Genomic DNA, 19051 nt, shown 5'->3' with positions numbered 1-19051 from the left:
AAAGAGGACAAAGAAAAGGCAGGAAAAGAGAGGGGAGGGCATTTAAGGATGTGGAGGAGAGTGCAGGGAGCAGGCATACGATGAAGATGAGGGTAGAGAAAGGGAGAGGTGTGGGGGTGAGATGGGTTGCAACAATCAGCACATGGGAAAGGATAATTAAAAATCATGGATATCTGTCAGCCGTTAAGCCTTTTTTTCCTTTGCTATGTCGGCTTCATTGTCAGACTGGATCCTCCCTGTAGTCTCTTCCTCATTCCAGGCTGCTCCTGTCATTGTTTAACATAGTTGTGCATGAACCGTGTGCACAGACTGAAGCCATAAAATTATACAGTGCGCTTAATTGAAAGATAGAAAAATTGCTTTACAGCGACAGCCTATACAATGGTTGACACTTAGGGACTGATCTTAGGCTACTGTACTCAGTAAGTGCAGTTTAATGTTGTAACTTCTAAGTACGAAACCAATGATTTTTCCTTTGGCAGATGGAAATTGTTCTTACACCACATTAACTTTTAGGGCTGGAAAGGGAGTTTCTCCCTTTACCTATCCCTTTTAAACATTCAGATAGCTAATAATGTCTCTCCCTTATGCTTGAGACAAAAACTCTGAATCTCAAAAATAGTCTTTGTGTGTGTGCATTTCCTTAGCAAATGGTGTATTAATTTTCCTTAGTATTGAATTATTTTGCTTATGTGATGAGAACTTTTGCTTTCAAAACCTGTAGTAGATGTATAGTAAATAAATATTCCACTGAGAAATCTCAGACCAGCTCTAAGTCTTTTATCACTGCCACCCTTTTCTTTTGCAGGCAAACAAAACCCAACTAAGGTCCAATTTTATCTGTCTTTCTCCTTGCTCCCCACAACTTGTTTGAATACAGAAGCTTATTTTTCTGAAAAGCTGAATTAAACCAGAAGTGTTTGAAATGGAGAGGCTCTTAGTCCCCTAATTTCTTCCATAAAACTTGATGAAAACAGCAAAGTAGATCCAAATAACATCTAAATTGTTTGAATAGTGACAGTATCATGGCTGAGCCATACAGGCTGCATGTCTGGTTATTTAAGTTCAGTTACTGGCTGCCAGAAATACACACATGGGACCCTAATATCTCCAATCCATAACCTTATTTTCCAGTCAAAATTCAGGAAAAAAGCCCACCAAAAATAACAAAGAAAACCCAAACTAACCATTCTCTGTATGAAGCCAGGTTTTTCTGTGATTCAGTAATTTCAGTCCTGCTATTTGTAAGCTCAGCATTTGCATTGTCAGCTCTTAGTCTTTTAAGTAGAATTAGAAAAACAAAACATCAATGGAAAATCAAGCTGATTTCAATATTGTTCAACAAAGCAGGAATCATCTGACACTGTAGGAACTTCTTATCCCATTTTCTCTGAACAGCAGGGTAGGAGCACTTTAGTATGAAGATATTTCATTTTCTCTAGAAATCATACTGAAGACTGTAGTTTGGTGTGTGTCATTTATAAATATTTGAATTTCATAATTGTTTCCATGCAAGCTGGACACAGAACCCACTAGAATTCCTGACATATTGAATATTCTTGCTACCTAAGTCTTACTTTCAGTGTGTAGTGTCAAACTTGCATCTTTTTATCACATATGCTGAATCTATTAGAATAAACTTTTTAATTTACTTTTCAAAGATCTTCTCTCATGAAAGTGCAGCTAATGGCACACTATTTGCAGGCTCTATGCAGTAACACTTCGTTCAAACCAACACCTATACCCAGCGCTCATTAAATCAGCATTTACATGCCTTCAATACAAAGGGAATAGTTTCAGGATGAGCACTGGATGTCTGATCTCCTTTTACACTCCTTTCGCCCCTGCTCTAGGCATTGCATGAGTGAACTTATTCCTGAAATACTGTAGCAAGAAATGGCTTCTTCCACTCTCCTATTAAACTGTCACAAAACTTACCTGACAACCAGATATTCTACTGCATTGTATTAGGAAATTTAGGAAAAAAATTTATAAAAACGTGAATGTTCATCTTCTGCCAATCTACAAATTGCAATTCCTTGCAAGCATTATCTTTTGCAGCTTTGCAGAATTACAGCCTTTTCATGAATTGAAAACATGAATGTAAAAATTTAATATATTATACATTTAATATATTTTAAAAAATAAGTCTCAATCTGATTGAATGAGATGTGATCATATTGGCAAAAAACCTCCCATATTTTTTAACACAAAAGTGCGAACTTCAGAAATGTAACTTCGAACGTCTCTGTTTTGTTTTAGCTTTCCTTTTCCATTCATAGTTTTTCAAGTTGCAACTACGGAGTCCCAGCTAGTGAAGGAGAATCTCATTTCTGTGGAATGATCAGGCACCTCCTTTCAAGAGTCTGGCAACACTACCAGGCACATTGGGTGAGTCTTTTGTAAAGTCTTGTTGATGATATCAGGCTTGGGTCTCAAATAGTTAGATGCTTGCTTTGGTTAAGGTCTGACTCTACTGCCGCTAAATAAATAAAAGGAACCAGATGTTGTTGATAAAATAAAGACCTAAATAAATTTGAGCCTTCTCTTTATTTCATCCAGATCTCCATATGAGATACAGAACCCTGAACTAAGAGTGCTGGTAGGGTGATGGTGGCACAAGGAGATAGCCAGAGAGGCGATATGTCTCCTTTGCATGTGCAGTTACGTAACTGCAGTAGTGTCTGTATTCTCCTGACTAATCATTCGGACTTACCTCCTGAGTTAAAGATTACCCCAAAGGAAACAAGCAGGGGACTTGAATATCCCACCCTCATGTATTTCCCAGGAAAGTGAACACTCACTCTGTACTTAGATCTTGCCTGACTGCCATGATAGGATTCCTTTCTAACAGAACTAACAAAAACTCGTTGTCTAGTCTCTCTCTAGGCCTACATCTGTGAGAAAAATCCAGCTCCATCTTGGTGATAAATAACATCATGAAGGAGAGCAGTGAACAATGCTAAGGCATTCACAGTCCTACATTTCTGATACATGTTATTATTTATGTTTGTTATTGCAATAGCACCTTGAAGGTCCATCCAATAATTGCCAACAGCTCAAGAATCGCTGTATGGGTTGTCATAGACAGCCATAACAAAACACAGCTCCTGCCCTGAAGACCTTAAATTTAAAAGGGAAGACAAATACTGAGCAGAAGATTGGGACCTGAAGCCAAGACAGTTATCAAAAACATTTGCTGCACATTAGAAATCTGTGGCAGAGTCATGAATAGATCACTTGTTACGGCATGTTGACTGGTGTTTAGCCATAAAAATGACTTTTTTTCACGGTATGTGTTAGAGATTTAAAGTTACGGCAACAAAAGCACATGAGCAACCGTTGCAATGCTTATTACTCAGGTCATCTGATGTCTCCTAGAATTTGTGGCTGCAATTTGGATTGGATCCAAAACTGGTGTTGGATACTGCACAGCTGAGCATTGTAGTGAACAACTTCTTCACAGAATCACAGAATGGTAGGGGTTGGAAGGGACCTCTGTGGGTCATCTAGTCCAACCCCACTGCCGAAGCAGGGTCACCTACAGCAGGCTGCACAGGACCTTGTCCAGGTGGGTCTTGAATATCTCCAGAGAAGGAGACTCCACAACGTCCCTGGGCAGCTCCTCCTAATGCATCCCAGGATCCCATTAGCTTTCTTGGCAGCCAGGGCACACTGCTGGCTAATGGTCAACCTGTCATCCACCAGGACACCCAGGTCCCTCTCCACAGAGCTCTCCATCCAGTCATGCCATCGTAGAAAGCTATCAGACTGGTCAGGCATGATTTCCCCTTGGTGAATCCATGCTGACTACTCCTGATAACCTTCTTTTCCTCCACTTGCTTGATGATGACCTCCAGGATAAGCTGCTCCATCACCTTTCCCAGGACGGAGGTGAGGCTGACCGGCCTGTAGTTCCCTGGGTCCTCCTTCTCACCCTTTTTGAAGATTGGAGTGACACTGGCCTTTCTCCAGTCTTCAGGCACCTCTCCTGTCCTCCACGACCTCTCAAAGATGATAGAGAGTGGCTCAGCAATGACATCCGCCAGCTCCCTCAGCACTCGTGGGTGCATTCCATCGGGACCCATGGATTTGTGGATGTCCAGATCGCTTAAGCGATCCCTCACACAGTCCTCCTCGACCAAGGGAAAGTCATCCTCTCTGTGGGCTTCTTGTCTTACCTCTGGGACCTGGGATTCCTGAGGGCCAGTCGTAGCACTGAAGACTGAAGCAAAGAAGGCATTCAGTAGCTGTGCCTTCTCTGCATCCTCCGTCACCAGGACACCCGCCTCATTCAGCAGCGGCCCCACATTGTCCCTTGTCTTCCTTTTGCTGCTGATGTAGTTGAAGAAGCCCTTCTTGTTGTTTCTGACATCCCTTGCCAGCTTCAATTCCAGGAGGGCCTTGGCCTTCCTTGTCGCATCCCTGCACGCTCTCACCACGTTCCTGTACTCTTCCCAAGTGGCCTGCCCCTCTTTCCGCATTCCATGGACCTTTCTCTTCCACCTGATCTCCACTAGAAGCTCCTTGTTCAACCATGCTGGTCTCCAGCCTCCTTTGCTCGATTTTATTCTCAGGGGGATGCACCGCTCCTGAGCGTGGAGGAACTGATGTTTAAACAGCGACCATCACTCTTGGACCCCCTTGCCTTCGAGGGCTCTGGCCCATGGGATTCCTCCCAGTAGCTCCTTGAAGAGGCCAAAGTTATACCTCCTGAGGTCCAAGGTTTTGATCCTGCTTATGGCCCTGCTTCCTCCATGCAGGATCCTGAACTCGACCATTTCGTGGTCACTGCAGCCGAGTCTACCTCCAACCTTCACATCCTCAACCAGTCCCTGGTACCTAAAAGGTACCTAAAAGGACATCAGGTGCAGTTTGGAACCATGAGGTGAATACCTAACCTCTGCTTTAAAAAGTGAGAATCAAAGAGTAGGGAATTAATGACAGTTTTCTCTCTGGGAGCATCTATTAAGTGAAGACCCTTAGGGGTCTCTCCTAGATCATGCACCTTTCAACACAGCCATAAATTATCTGGACACAGAGCAACTAACAGAAAGATAGATTTTGCTAAGAGTCAGAAGTTAAGTGCAATAAGAAAAAGAAGCTTCCTGCAAAGCTTTATAGAAGGACCTCACTGGACTGAGTGAAAGGATAGTCAACTGGCAAGTCAAAAACTATACGGTAAAGCTGAAAATGATATAGGATAGGACGATGGCAATGATTAAAGGTGTGGAATGGCTTCAATACAACAGGTAACTAAAGAGACTAGGACTCTTCAGATTGGAAAATAAATTATTTAATTAGGATATGAATGATTTTTGAAAGAGATGGCTGGCCCAGAAAAATTGTGGTAAAAAACAATTATTTGCTATTTCTCCTAATGCAAGAACTAGGGGAAATCAAACAAAACTGGTAGCAGTTAGGTTCAAAATAAACAAAAAGAGAGATCGCCTCCACGGTAGAGAAATTGTGGAATGCTGAACCTTAAGTAGCTGTGGATATTGAAATTTACCTGTGTTCAGAAAAGTGATTAGACATAGGAGAAAAGGTACTCATAGTATTCAACACAAAGTTACTGACTCTGGTTCAGGAAGGCTTTCTGTTGCAAGTTCACAGAGAATAAGAAAGTAAATAGGGGAACTGTAACTATATTCTAGTCCTGTTCTCTAGGCAACTGCTGTTGGCCACAGTTGAATATAGTACTGCAGTAGATGAATTTTTTTTGCCTGTCCCTTTACAGCTGTTCTTAGGATATTGTAGGCAATGAATGGGCACAATTAGGTCTGTTAGTACAACTCATAACAGCTCACATGCTGAGTAGGAAACCATCTAAACCAGCCATATATGAGCCGATGACAGGTCTGTCACAGTGGTAAATCTCCCATTTGACCTCAGTGGTAGCACAAGGTTTTATTAGAGTATGCAGTGGTACTTTCACCGGAAGATGATGGACCTTAGCAGGAAACACTCAACACCAAACAGGGTCAGGCCTCAAAGTGTAATTAGGTAGGAAGCTCTTATGATATAATCTTTTGCTTTGAACAGATTGCGAAATCTCACTCAGCCAATTTGGCTGTTTTTGCCTCCTCAAGCAACAAAGTGAAGACAAAGGCAAGATCAGCTCTGCGGTAGGGTTCTGCAAAGTTCATTCTTGCACTGTGTGGCTCAGAAAATGAACTCAGTCTCGCTGAAGTCAAGGCTGATTTGCGATCATGCTGACCGTCCTGGATCTTGCTGCCTGTAAAAGGCAGATGCTGGCTGGAGTGGAAGTGTTGCATGAGCAGGTTTTGGAATAGGTAACACAGACCCTTTAGGGATCTTCTGTGGTGTATTGTCCCCTTGAGAGCAATTGGATTCGCTTTATCTGCAACATTACCTTTCCAGATTTGAAATTAAAATTAAAAAAACGTCAGGCTTGATTTAAAATGAAAAAGAATATCAACAACAAAAAAGTATTCCACTTCATTAAATGACCTTGCAATGTACTTGGCAGCTTTGACAGGAAGTTTGCAGGGTGGGGAAAAAAAAAAAATAAAGAAAGAAAAATCCAATGAAGTTTATGAGTGTTTTTACAAAGTGTTTTTCTCCCTCCTCCAAATCTCTGCCATCACAGGTGAAACATTGTGCAGCTGGTATCTTGACTTACCATTCCCTCTCTGGCTCTGTAGGGAGTGTCAGGCCATCAGCGCTGATGTTCAGTGCAAAGCTGTGAAAACAAACCGCAGTAGATTAGTTGGACTGCTGACCAGGTTATTTAGTGCTAACCACTTTGTGTTCTCTTACATCTCAACCAAAGAATTACCCTTTCCCATTCTTTTATTTGTACATGCACTTATCAAGGAAAACAGTGTTTGCAAGGGGACATTTTTTTAAATAGGATGATTCATTTAAGAAGCATTTCTTTGACTCTGGAATGCCAATATATTTAGCTCTTTAATTAAGAATGCAAACAACACAAAAGACAAATATCAAAGTGCTAGTTATCTGAAATTACTTGATTGTCTGACAAAGAAATTAAAGAGAGTTCTAGAAATGTTGGAGCCACATTCTGCCATTTTGAACAGTTGTTCTTATGTTGATATCTTGGTTGTTTATAGTAAGGTCACTCATGAAGTTAGTGCTGTTTTCTGAAAATTAGTATTGGAGCATAGCCTTTAAAATTAAGTTATAAAAAGATGAGGTAGATACTTCAAAGCTGAACATTTGTCACTCCATTTATTTTTTCTCACCTTCCAGAAATGTTTTAAAATGATTTGTCAACTTGATTTGTCCCTTTTTTATGACTTAATATGTTTGTGGTTAGAAGTAATGGCAGATGAATGAGGTAGAGCAGTAATTTCTAGGGTGAAATCACAGGGAATTAAAGAGGAATTGTTACTCAGCTTTTTATTGAAGGCACCAGGGATCATGTTCCTTTAAAAGAAAACACTATACAATGTGCTTTGAAAATCACTTTCAGTTTTTTTGACATTTTAGAACTACAGCACTTTCTAAAAGGTTGTCATTTTTTCTGAGGTATTGAGACTTAGCATCAACTTTTTATTTAGTGCAGCAGCAGAAATCATTGAGCTTGCCCTGGCTTTGTTGTGAATGAGTAGATGCTGTCAAGTTACTAATGCTTCAAGAAATTCACTGAGGTATTTATTCTGCTTTTGTTGCTTTAAGGTATATTCCCCCCCCTCCTCCCCCCAAGGTTTCTGTTGATTTGTGTACAGACAGTACTTGTTCAGAACTATCCATGGAAAACCTTGGCTAATAATATCATTATCAATTGCTCTCAGGAACAGTAGGATTTGCTATTACCACACACATATATGCTATAAGGTTAGTATTTGTGACAAGCCTGACCCAAGATTAATAATTTGCATCTTGCCCAAGTGGTTGATTTCAAGCTGACTTGGAGAAGGGAGGAGAAAATAAAATCCTCTCAAATACATCTCTCAAACTCTGTACAGGATGGTAGATTTGTCTTCTCTGTGCAGAAAGACTGGCATGACAAATTGCCAAAAAATTCTCCAGAGATATGCACCAGCACTAGAGATCACATTTTATCCTTTTCCCATTTTGAAGCGTTAATTTTAAGCTTTAGAACAGAGTATGCAAACAGGAAAGAGAGATTACTGCAGGGAGAAAGGAGTTAAAGGGGTGTCTTGAAATCCTTTGCTAGGCTGCATAAATATCACTGTAGTTAATTCCTCCTTTTTTAGATATTCCTTACTGAAGTTATTTTTACTCACCAAATTCGCACTTCATACCTTAAAAGAAAGGTTGAATAAAAGATTCTTGCTTGAGGCTATCTTAATGAACATGAGATGCAAAATCTAATTTTAAAAAGTAGATACTTTGACAGCACTTCCAAAACCAATACCTTACACACAGTCCTAGCTCAAAGCAAATGCTCCGGGAATAACTTGTTTGTTGTTTATATGTAAGCTCACTTCAAACTGTTACTCCCGGGGTGGAGAGCAGCTGCAGTAACCAGGGCATGCATTTGTTGTCTTTCTTTCCACTGAGATTATCTCATAGACACTTCTCTCCTTCTCCTCCTTTGCCTTTTTCACATAAAGCAGAATTGAGCACAGCTGTCAGGGAGCAGGAAAGGTGAAAGCTCATCTTCATGCAAATCTGTACCTTTTCATTAAACTAATTAACTGAAGTCAGCTCTAAACTCCTGTAGACACTCTTCTTAAGCTTGAACCATCTGATTTGCAACTGACTTTACCAAACTGGAACAAGTGTGTCTATGCAACCTCTGATTCCTCTTTAAGAAAGCAGGTTTAAAACCACCAGCAAATCCTGAGCATTCCAACACTCGCAGAGAATGAAGAGACTCCGGCATCTTCTGTCAGTGCTTTGATTTATCAAGCACTAAAAATTTGACAAATAAGCAGGGGGATGTCTGTTTATTGCTTTTAGGGTCTGCTGGAGCAGAGCTGTCTCAGCTCACCCAGATCGCAAGATGCAGTGAAAAGACAGTGAAGTCCATGTCTTTTAAATGGTAAATTTGCTGAATATTAGATTACAGTCTGAATTTCAGATTTACCATAAGTAAGTATATTTCACGAAGTTTATCTGACTATACGATTAGAAACAATATTACTAAATGGTTTTAAGGAACTCTTTCCTCCCTCCCCAGCTCTACCAGAGAATATATCAGAAATGCAGTAAGTCTGTCAAAGCTAAATGCATGCTCTAAGTACTCTGGAGGACATCTGGGGCAGCGCGCTGCTAGCTGAAGAAGCTGTTCCTCCCCACACAACAGGGACTTCTCTGCTCTTGCCCTACAGATGCCCTAATTACAAATCAAAAAAAGAGGAATATTGTGGAGAAGAAAAAGAATTTTCCCTCTTCCAGCTCCTAATTTTGGGTGGTGTGGAAGTGATTTTATTTGTTGGGAAATACGGAGAGACACTCAGTCTATGGCTTATGCACCCCAGCCAGCAATGCCTCTTGGGTCTTCAAGAGCAGGTGATGGTCCAGGAAAATCACTTCCTTTTGGCTGCCATCTCTTCAGGAGCCTAACGGTGTCCCCTCCATTGTTTTAAACTGAGACTTTTTATGCTGTACATTCCCGGTCTGCTCTCTTCCCCTGCATTAGGGCACAGTCTTCAGGAAGTCTTGTCCTTAGAGCACTAGGACTTTAATGACTTTTTTTTTTTTTACGAATGTTTGGCTTGCTCTGACGCTCAGACTGATTGTCTCTTTAAGGTATGGACTGTGGGATTGCTCATTCTCTGCCATAAGAACAAGAAATTCGGTTTTCCAGGTGGGCACGTTCTTTACCTCCACCCAAGGGGCAGTTTTACACGTCAGCTCTCCACATAGCTTTTCTCTTGTATTAAACAAGAGAAAATTATAATTTCTCTCTGACATACTGACCTGGAAGTGGCAACTTCTAAGTTATGAGGGTAGGGAGAGGTGCTGAGTTTCTGCCTAGTTATTATGAGAAGCATAATAGGTGTTTAGCATCTGATTTTTCAGTGCCAAGGTCCCACCAAATCTTGAACAGAACTTTTCAATCTCTTCAAGCTGCTTTGCACATGGGCAGTCCATTTGCAGTGTTGAAGCCTTTCTACCATCTGTGTGAATTAGGTCTCTCCTATTTATACCAAAGATCAACTGAGATGACTATATGCACAAGCCACTTCAAAGTTCTATGTAAGAATATGAAACGCTGTCTCATCTGGAAACTCCTGTGATTTTTCCAAACTTGGGGAAAAGCCTGTGAATTGTGCTCATTTGGGTTGGCCAAATGTTCAGCTGTTGTTTCAGTCCTGGGAGAAGAAGGTGGAGCAAGGGAAAGAGAAAGCAGGCTGGCATGGAGTAAGGACATTGATGTACGAGAAATAGAGGGCAGCTAAAAGAGGGACGGAGCCAATAGTCCTGAAAAATGCTAGCAGAGAGGAGTGGGGAAAAAATGCTGAGCATGTATCCTAATTGCAATCATTGCACAGTCTTACAGGTAGCAGATATATGTGACTGAGGAATCATCTTATCAGAGCATGGTGAGGTACATCCCAGGAGGCAACTGTAGATAAACACAATAAAGACCGCAGATCATTCTGCAAGAAAACCAAAATAAAACAGAACAGGCAAGGCTTCTTGAATGCCTCAGCTTTTGGAAAGGGTCTATAAGTACTTCTGCAGGGTTATGGAAATGGCAGCAGCCCTACTTGAAGACAACTGGGGCTGTCCTTCTCTTGATTCTAGTCTGGAAAATGTTCATGTGTTAAGCCTGGAAAGACACTTTGCAGGCAAGGTAGCAAACGTATGTCTTTCTGAGTTAGAGCTGTGCCTTGGGGAGGAAAAACGTGTGTGTATGCACGCGTTTGTGTCAAGGTGGCTAGAATCATTATAGCTTTGTGACGCTTATCTCAAAACAGCTCTTCTGGATTGTGTCAAACACTGATGAAAAAAGATACAGATAGTCTGTCTGAAGAACACATGTAAGACTGCTTGCATATTTGACTGAATTTTGGTGATGGTTATTAGGATGTGTGTAGGAAAAGGAGGCGAGCACGAGAGAAAGAGCAAAGGTGTTTGTGGGAATTGTCAGTAAAACGAGACCAAGATTCAACCTTGACAAAGGAGATACTGCAATTCTGCTGTAAAGAGGAAATAAAGTCAATAAGGAGTACATTCTCTCAAAGTCAGAGGACTACAACACAAGATTGTTTAGAATTACATTTAAATTTTGGTACACTTCACAAAGAAATAGATGTGAACATTTCAGAACGCAGTCATCAAGCACCTTGTTTTTTGCCAAGAAGAATAGGAAATTATGAACATTATGTCCAACTATGCATCGTATCGGCTCCAATCAAAACCATTTAAATCCAGTCAAGCATTGCTTTCACACATAAAACCCTACCCTATGCTTGATTATACCTCAGCATACCAGGTATGCAGCCTAGGATGTTGGCCAATAACAAAATTCCATTCTCTAGGAATTTTAATCCATGCATCTATATTTATAAATGTCATAAATTTGATTGCAAAAGATTACAATTATCAAACCCTTGCTGTTTTTACTTTTCTATCCAAATCTGTTAAAAAGCCTTTGAAATTAAAAGCAAACAAACAATCAAAGTCTGATGAAAAGGGGGCACTCTCAAGCTTTTCAGTGGAAAAACCGGATGTAGAAAATGACTTAGCTTTTCTAGAGTTCTTTACCCCTCCCCAGGTGATGCTGCTTCTCAGCAGAGTAAAATTATTATATGGAGAAAATTGTTTAGGCTGCACATATCCAGACTGAGAAAAAATTGCTTCAATATAGAGACATTAAAAACAAACAAACAAAAGCCTTACGGGCACCTTTGTGGTCTCACAGAAACAATGAATTCTATTCCTCCTACTGCTCTTCCGTGGTAACTAATTAGCTTTTTTACCTACAAAAGCCCATTATATTGGAGGCTTATTCTAAAAATCTGTCACTTGCTGGTATGCAAGCACCAGGTCATCTCAGCAAGTGTCAATAGCACTGGGAGTCTTAGCACAGTTGAGTGACCGGTGTGTTAACATTATGTCAATTTGACCTGCTGTGAGTGTGCTACTGAATTTACAACACTGTCAGACTAACTGAAGTAGGGCGCTCTGCACTTAAAGGAACTGGAACTGAGTTACTATTAGCAAACCCAGGAATTTTCTGCTTCCTAAAACACCTGCTCTGGGATTTAGCCTTCTGGGTCTATGCTGCTCAGCTGTTAGCTGGAGGAGTACTTCCTTTCACCTTCTCCATGCTAATTTGCTTTTTTCCCTAGCGCAGCTTTCACTGAGAGACACTTGCCTGATTTCTTTTCATAATAAAAATGATGGCCAAAATATCTCTGTCAAAAATCTCTTTCCAAGAGCAATGTTGCTGCCAAACACTCCATACAACCTATGTGGCTAAATGCTTGACTCTTGAGTACAATGGCGAGAGCTTAACTGAAAGTAAGATTTTATCACTGGTATTAAAAATGGCACGTATAATCTTAAACAGGAAAAAGGAGGGATTAAATGGCTTTGGGCTGTCACTTCATGACCAGATGTTCCAGGCATCTTTGAGAGACCCTTACCCAGGGAAAGACATGTACAGTAGCTGACAAAGAAAGGTATTTTTTCAGATACTATCAAAGGTGAGGCTGCACAGAGGTAGCTGATTTCATTTTATTGCAGCCAGTGTTGGAATGTACCTGCCAGAAACAGGAATGCTTCCTTCATTTAGCCTGATTTATCATTACAAGAACTAACAGAGCTCCTTCATAAACTACTGGAGCTTAGCTCTGGCACAAGTCCAACAAAGTTACACAACTTGCTTAACACCACAAAGAATATAATGCTTCTATTCATCCTTAAAATAATGTCCACCATTTTTCACAGTGTTGTACTAGAATTCATGAATTAATTCTCACAACATATAGGAACGAAGGAGATTTTTTTTTTCCAGCAGAACAGAGAGATTAGCAGCTATATTTTGAAAACCACCCATGAACCCCAAAGTTCATGTAGGTACCTGAGATACAATTCAGGCACTGAGGTCAATTTCTTGGAAGGGGTGGTAGGCACCTGAATATCTTTGCAGTGTGCTGGCAGTAGACAGCTGGGTTCTTCAGCAAACATTTAGGCATGAGCCACTCCCTCCTTACACCCACCTGCTGGATGACTTGCACCTCTACCTAATTTAGAGGAGTGCTATCCTTTTCTACCCTTAGGGCCCAAGAGAATTTCCCTGGCTATTTGCCCTGCGTAGCCAGCTCTGCCTTGAAGCATCTGCGGTCTACCCACTTTCTACAAGACCCTTTTACTGTGGGTCCAGGCTAAATGGGCATCAAATGGGGAACTGAGTTAAGACACTCTTGGCCACCTTTCACATTCTTTTTGTGTATAGCATGTGTGTGTGCAAGGGGAATGTTAGTCTTTTGCAAACAATGATAATGTAATCCAATGAGTCAGTGCTCCATGACTTTCTTACACTTTGCCTTGGTTCTGCCTCCACATTTAACTCTAGCAACCTCATACACACTGTTTTTCATCTTATCTTTATGCAGTAACAGAGAATTTGCGTTCAGAAAGATATTACAGTGTGTAAAAAACAGTTGCTTAAATTCCTTCGATTTTAGCAGGAATTAGAAGACTAATTAAGTGCTGGATGTTTTACTATGTTTGTAGATCTGAGCATTGGAGAGTGGCTAACAGCCATCTCAGCTTGTAAGGAAAATGACAGTTTTATGGGAGTGGTTTTTTGGGCAATGTGAGAAAATAACTTTGAGTGCTCCGAGAATCTTAACATTGCTGCACAGGCATTAATCTGATTTCATTTTTCAGTGTTGATCTCTATTCATAAATACATTAAATGATCAGCAAATCAAACTCTGAATACTGTCTTAGTTTAGAGCACAAACTAGGAACAACATGAAAAATGAACCTGGGGTGCTTTTTACTTGAACTTTATATGTAACCGTAGTAAGATGCTGAATATTTCAAAGGCTGAAAGTATTTATAGCTTTTGACTTTTAACCATATTATATCCTTTGCCTTATTTCTTGTCCTCAGCAAATGTCAAGTGGGTGTTGTGTGGAACTGAGAGAGACCAATCTCGGGAGAACATCCGCCTTCAGTAAGTGGAACTCCAGATTACACAAAGCTGCAGGCATAAAAGCAGCTGCAAAAGCAAGTGCAGTCTGAAAATGAAACATTTTTCCCTAGAAAAATGAACATGAACATTAAAGTAAGGACTTAACTGAAATCATCATGCTTTTAGAAAGTGTACTTTATATCTAACAGTATTTGCAGTCAAATTGAATCTGTGATGTGGGTTTTAGTTTTAAAACTTTTTATTTCCTTTTCCAAGAGTTGGCATATTTATATAAAAAAGCCAGTCCAAATATGCACTCTGTTCCTGAAAGTTATGGTCTACCAAGCAAGCTTGAATTTCTGAGAATTATGACCTACCTAGTAAGATCAACTTTCTTTGTAAATTCAAGACGTTTTTTTAAGAAGAGAATATAAATGCTCTGAGCAGGACGTTTTTTCAGAGGTGTAATTCAACTCCAAGGGACTGTATCTGACTTACCTCAGTATAAAAGAGCCCAGAACCAGGGCTTGTTTTGTATTGCACGTACAGAGTGCAGAGTGCAGGTGACAACTTGAGCTGTGAAAGCTTGTATTATAAACGCTGCACCCACACATTCTGAAAGCTCAGCCAGGTTTATCAAAAGGTTAACTAAAGTTGTGAACCTTTCAAGTAAACCTATGGCTAATTTTCAGTGAATCGTGACAGATTTATGGTTACATGTATCTGACATGCCAAGGTTCAGCTTTTTTTCTTACTGTGTTACACTTGGAGTTATTTTGGTTTATTTGAGCCTGGAACTCAAAATGAGTTTCGTGAGAGACAATCACCTAGAAACTAAAAACCAAGAATCCTGATAAAAATCTGAGGATGGAAGCTGCTGAGTTTCAGACAGGCCTGGATGCAGCAAAGCCCCTTATTCCATCCGTTTGCAATCATGTAGTCTGCACTGAGAATAAAACTGAGGTATGTTTAAGGGGGTTTTGGCTGACTGGAAAGATTGACCTTTGAGAAGATAAGGGAAGAAGAAGTAAACAAATGCAGTTTGTCAAGAGGAGATGCAAAATAGCTGTATATGCTATACCTCATGTTGTCAGCTAAAGTTGCTTCCTCATTTCCCCTGGCAAGGCTCTGTAGAAAATCTCAGCACACAGTGCATCCTTGGAGCCAGAAAATGGAAACAGCATGTCTAGGATGCTCTTACATACTATCTAAGCTTGTCTACCACAGAAAACAAAATACAGGTGTTGAACTGTAATATGCAGCAGGCCCAGACCCACTGGCATCTGTTGACAGTTTGTCTCTCCTCTTGGTTTTGGTGCAACTCCGTGCTTGCTTTGGGCCTGGACGGGGCATGTGGGGGCAGGTATGGGGTCTACGTGGCCACACGGATGCACTGAGAGATGCCGCATTGTGCTGGTGTTGTGAGCCTTTCACCCCTCACATGAATCCATGTCTCTGCTGCTCTCAGCTGAGAGCCAAATGGGGGCCTCAGTGAAGCTGGTGGAGTCTCGCTGCAGAGCCAGGAGCAAAGCTAAGCCTCCACCAAAGGCCAGGTCAAAGCACCTCAGACTCTGCTCCACAGGAAGAGAAGAGGCAGAGGAGGGAGAATGGCATCTCTCTTTTTTTTTCCCTGGGGTAGATGTATCTGGGCCTCCTGATAAGTCTGAAATGCTCCCAGTTTTTGCAGCTTGGCACGGCTTTGGTTGGGCTTCTGCTCTGAATTGCGCTCTGGAGAAGTCTGTCAGTATCCCATAATGATATGAGGATCCCAGGGAGACCTCTTTTTTTCATAAGTATCCAAAGAACATGCCTGAAGAGAGGTGTTCTCATCATCCTCCATTGCCTTAGTCTGTTACATAGTTTTATGTATTTTTGCTTCACTACTTAAGCAGATTAAACTGACAGTAATGACCTTGAAGTCAGGTATGGCAACTTTCACATTAATTTCAGCCTCATGTCCTGAACTCTGCTCAGTCTATAAAAGGCACAAGTGAATATATATACAATACGGAGTCTATTGCTTCCTGTCATCTGGAGTATAATTTTTATTATTCTAGGTGATTTCTTTTTATGCCTAGCTTGAAATAGAGTTCTTGTAATTGTGCAGTTTACTTCTCTGGAGAAGCCAGTTTGTTTTCCTATTCTCTTTTGAAATTCAATGGATTCCTTTATGAAAAGTAAGGAGCTGAATAGAAAAGACCTGCTTATGGGCCAGATCTTCTGGCTGTATATGTACATAGGTCCCCACAGTCCCAGTACACAAGGGCTTCCCTACAGCAGCATCAAAACATAAAGATCAAGAAGCAGCCAGGACACAGAGAAAATAATTAGTAATTATGAAATGACTGCTACTACTAAATCAAGTACTTTGTACCAAAATAAGCTGACTCTATGACAATCTATTTTTGGTAACTGTGGTAGTACATGTCAAGGAAAAAGATGGGACTACACCATTTATTAAGAGAGTTGTAAAAACAGCTAGCAGACAGTCAAGTGTTGACATCATCATGTTTCATAGGATGAACAAATGTCAGCTATATAATGAAATGAAAACCAACTATGTTCCAACCTGGGTTTCAATATGAAGGAACACCTTCATGATTTTCTCAATGTGTTTTGCTAATTAAGTCAGTTGGACACATACTCCCAAGTACCTCAGGTGTTGCTGAAAGTGTCCCCCTACATCAAGATGACAAACTTTACTTATGTGACTCAAAAAGCATACCAAATCACACCCCGTGCTCCAAGAACCCTGCCAGTTATTTAAAGCTACAAAACTAAATAACAGTCTCACAGACTCACAGTTTGCAGTACATGCTCCAGATCTACCACATTCTTCTTTCTGTCCATCTCAAATGTCTGTCCAAACAAGTGGGTCTGCAGTGCCACCTCAAGGCACCATGTCTGAGGTACTTAGCCCAAAGGCAGGGAGAGCATGGTGACATGGAGGCAGCGGGGTGGATGGCAGGAGGCTCTCGTGGGCGGTGTGGGGCGGTGTGACGGAGCTGAGGTGGGGCAGGCTTCGCAGTTTTGAGCTGAAGGCGAAGTGCTAAATAGGGCACTGTGAAGGACCATGGGATGGACAGTGGCACATGATGGCTCCAGGAGAGGCATAACAAGGGCAGACCTCAACAGTGTGGCGATAGTCTTGAAGGGTGGATATAGACAAATTTTACCAGCTGGGGAGGTTTTCCCTGGATGTTAACAGAGCCATGTAGCTCTGACCTTTCAAAGAAGACCTATGCAGATGGGAAGCTTTCATTTTTATGGTTACAATGGAAGGACCACTGAGACTAAGTAGGTCTTTGCTAGTCTTGCAACTCTGTGTACTGAAAACTCGGTATTGTTTCTGACACATGGGCTGTATGATGAGTCCATACAGAACTCTGAGGGCACAGACAACTTTAAGTCCAATTTGGAAATTCCTGAGCTCTTGAATACGGCAGCTAGGTTAAATTTTTCGTTCTGTAACTCTGTATCTCATACTGTTTGGTAAAGTAAAAATATTTGAATGTACTGAGCTGATCTCTGTCACAGCAGATAACAGAGTAACTAACAACTATAAGGTTGTCAGCCTTTGTGTGGATAGGAGACAGAATAATAGAAACACAGAAAAAAGAGATGAATATGACATGAGGTGCTGTACCAATGGCTCTTTTATTCTTTATTGCAGTAGCCACCCTCACCCTTTCCTGAAGGAACCGAGAAAGGAGGTGCAGAGGAAAGTCTCCACTCTTCGGTTTCTTCTCAGGAGACCATCAACTGCACTGTACATGTGGGACCACTATACCAATGAATTAAAGGTGCCTGAAAATGTTCCCAGGCTCTGACTGCTGGACCAGGGAACAGACTACATTCCTGCCAATAAATTCCCTCATTCTCTCAAACTAGGTGGCTGTGTGAAAAAGTGACTTTTGGAAATGGTCCCAGGAATATTTGTACTCCCGAGATGGTTTGGGAAATTTTTGAAAGAGTGCTGGATGGCATATGTACCAAAAATGTGCTAGGAAATGGTTTGCCAGTTTAGGGAATGTTTATATTAGGGAAAAGGCCCAACAAGAACAGATCTATGGAAGAAAACATCTGGTGCTGAGGATCACATCCACAGTGACATTCACACCCTTTGTATTTCAGAGGATTTTAGTGTTTCCTAGCTCTAGCCTGCTCCTGTGGACTGAATGTCCATTCGCTGTCAAAGTGAATTTGATGCTCTATGACACTGCTTCTCCAGGTTTATTTTTATCTGAAAGGAATTCGTTTTCACATTCCAAATGTGATGTGAACCAAAGTGCAGGAAGCGGGAACTACTGGGAGATTTGCTTCCGTAGTGCCTCCTGATCTGAACTAACATGCCACCACAAATATACCCAGAGGCAACTGTGTCCCAGCGTCTGAGAAGATTCCCAATCACAGTGTAATTTACCAGTTTACCCAGTTCAATTATACATAAAAATCACGTGAAGTTTTGGCACGCTAAGAGGAAATTTGAGTTAAAATTTTATTGCTAAAATTGAGTAAATCTCTACTGAATGTTTGAACTGTCATTCTTCAAGTGCCTAGAATGAATTTGAGAAGGTTTGCAAGTGGATGCAAAAAACACAGCTGTTATATATAGACTGTGTTCAAGAAATGTTTTAAAAGTGGCTTGCCAGCGTATATGAGAAGGGAAAAGAAGGGGGGGGCGGAGAGGCTGTGAATGTTAAAAGCAAAGGGAAAGGCCTGAGCAGGATTTCTTCTTCTTATAGATTAGAAAAAACTTCACAGTAAATTTACAACCAAAATTTCTAGTCCTGACTAATGCAAGCAATGTTTGGCACACTATATCTGTAGGTCATGAGCTTTAATTACACCACATTATCTTTCACTGTAAGATCTGGACAGCAGTTGCCTTTGGGTTGGAATCCAAACTGATAAGGGGCGTTTTATCACTACCCAATACATCAGACATAGTTTGTAAGGAACAGATAGTCATCTGCTGTACCAACCTGCCTATTC

This window comes from Opisthocomus hoazin, chromosome 1 (assembly GCF_030867145.1).
Source record: "Opisthocomus hoazin isolate bOpiHoa1 chromosome 1, bOpiHoa1.hap1, whole genome shotgun sequence".
NCBI lineage: Eukaryota > Metazoa > Chordata > Aves > Opisthocomiformes > Opisthocomidae > Opisthocomus > Opisthocomus hoazin.
This window is presented reverse-complemented; position numbering follows the sequence as displayed.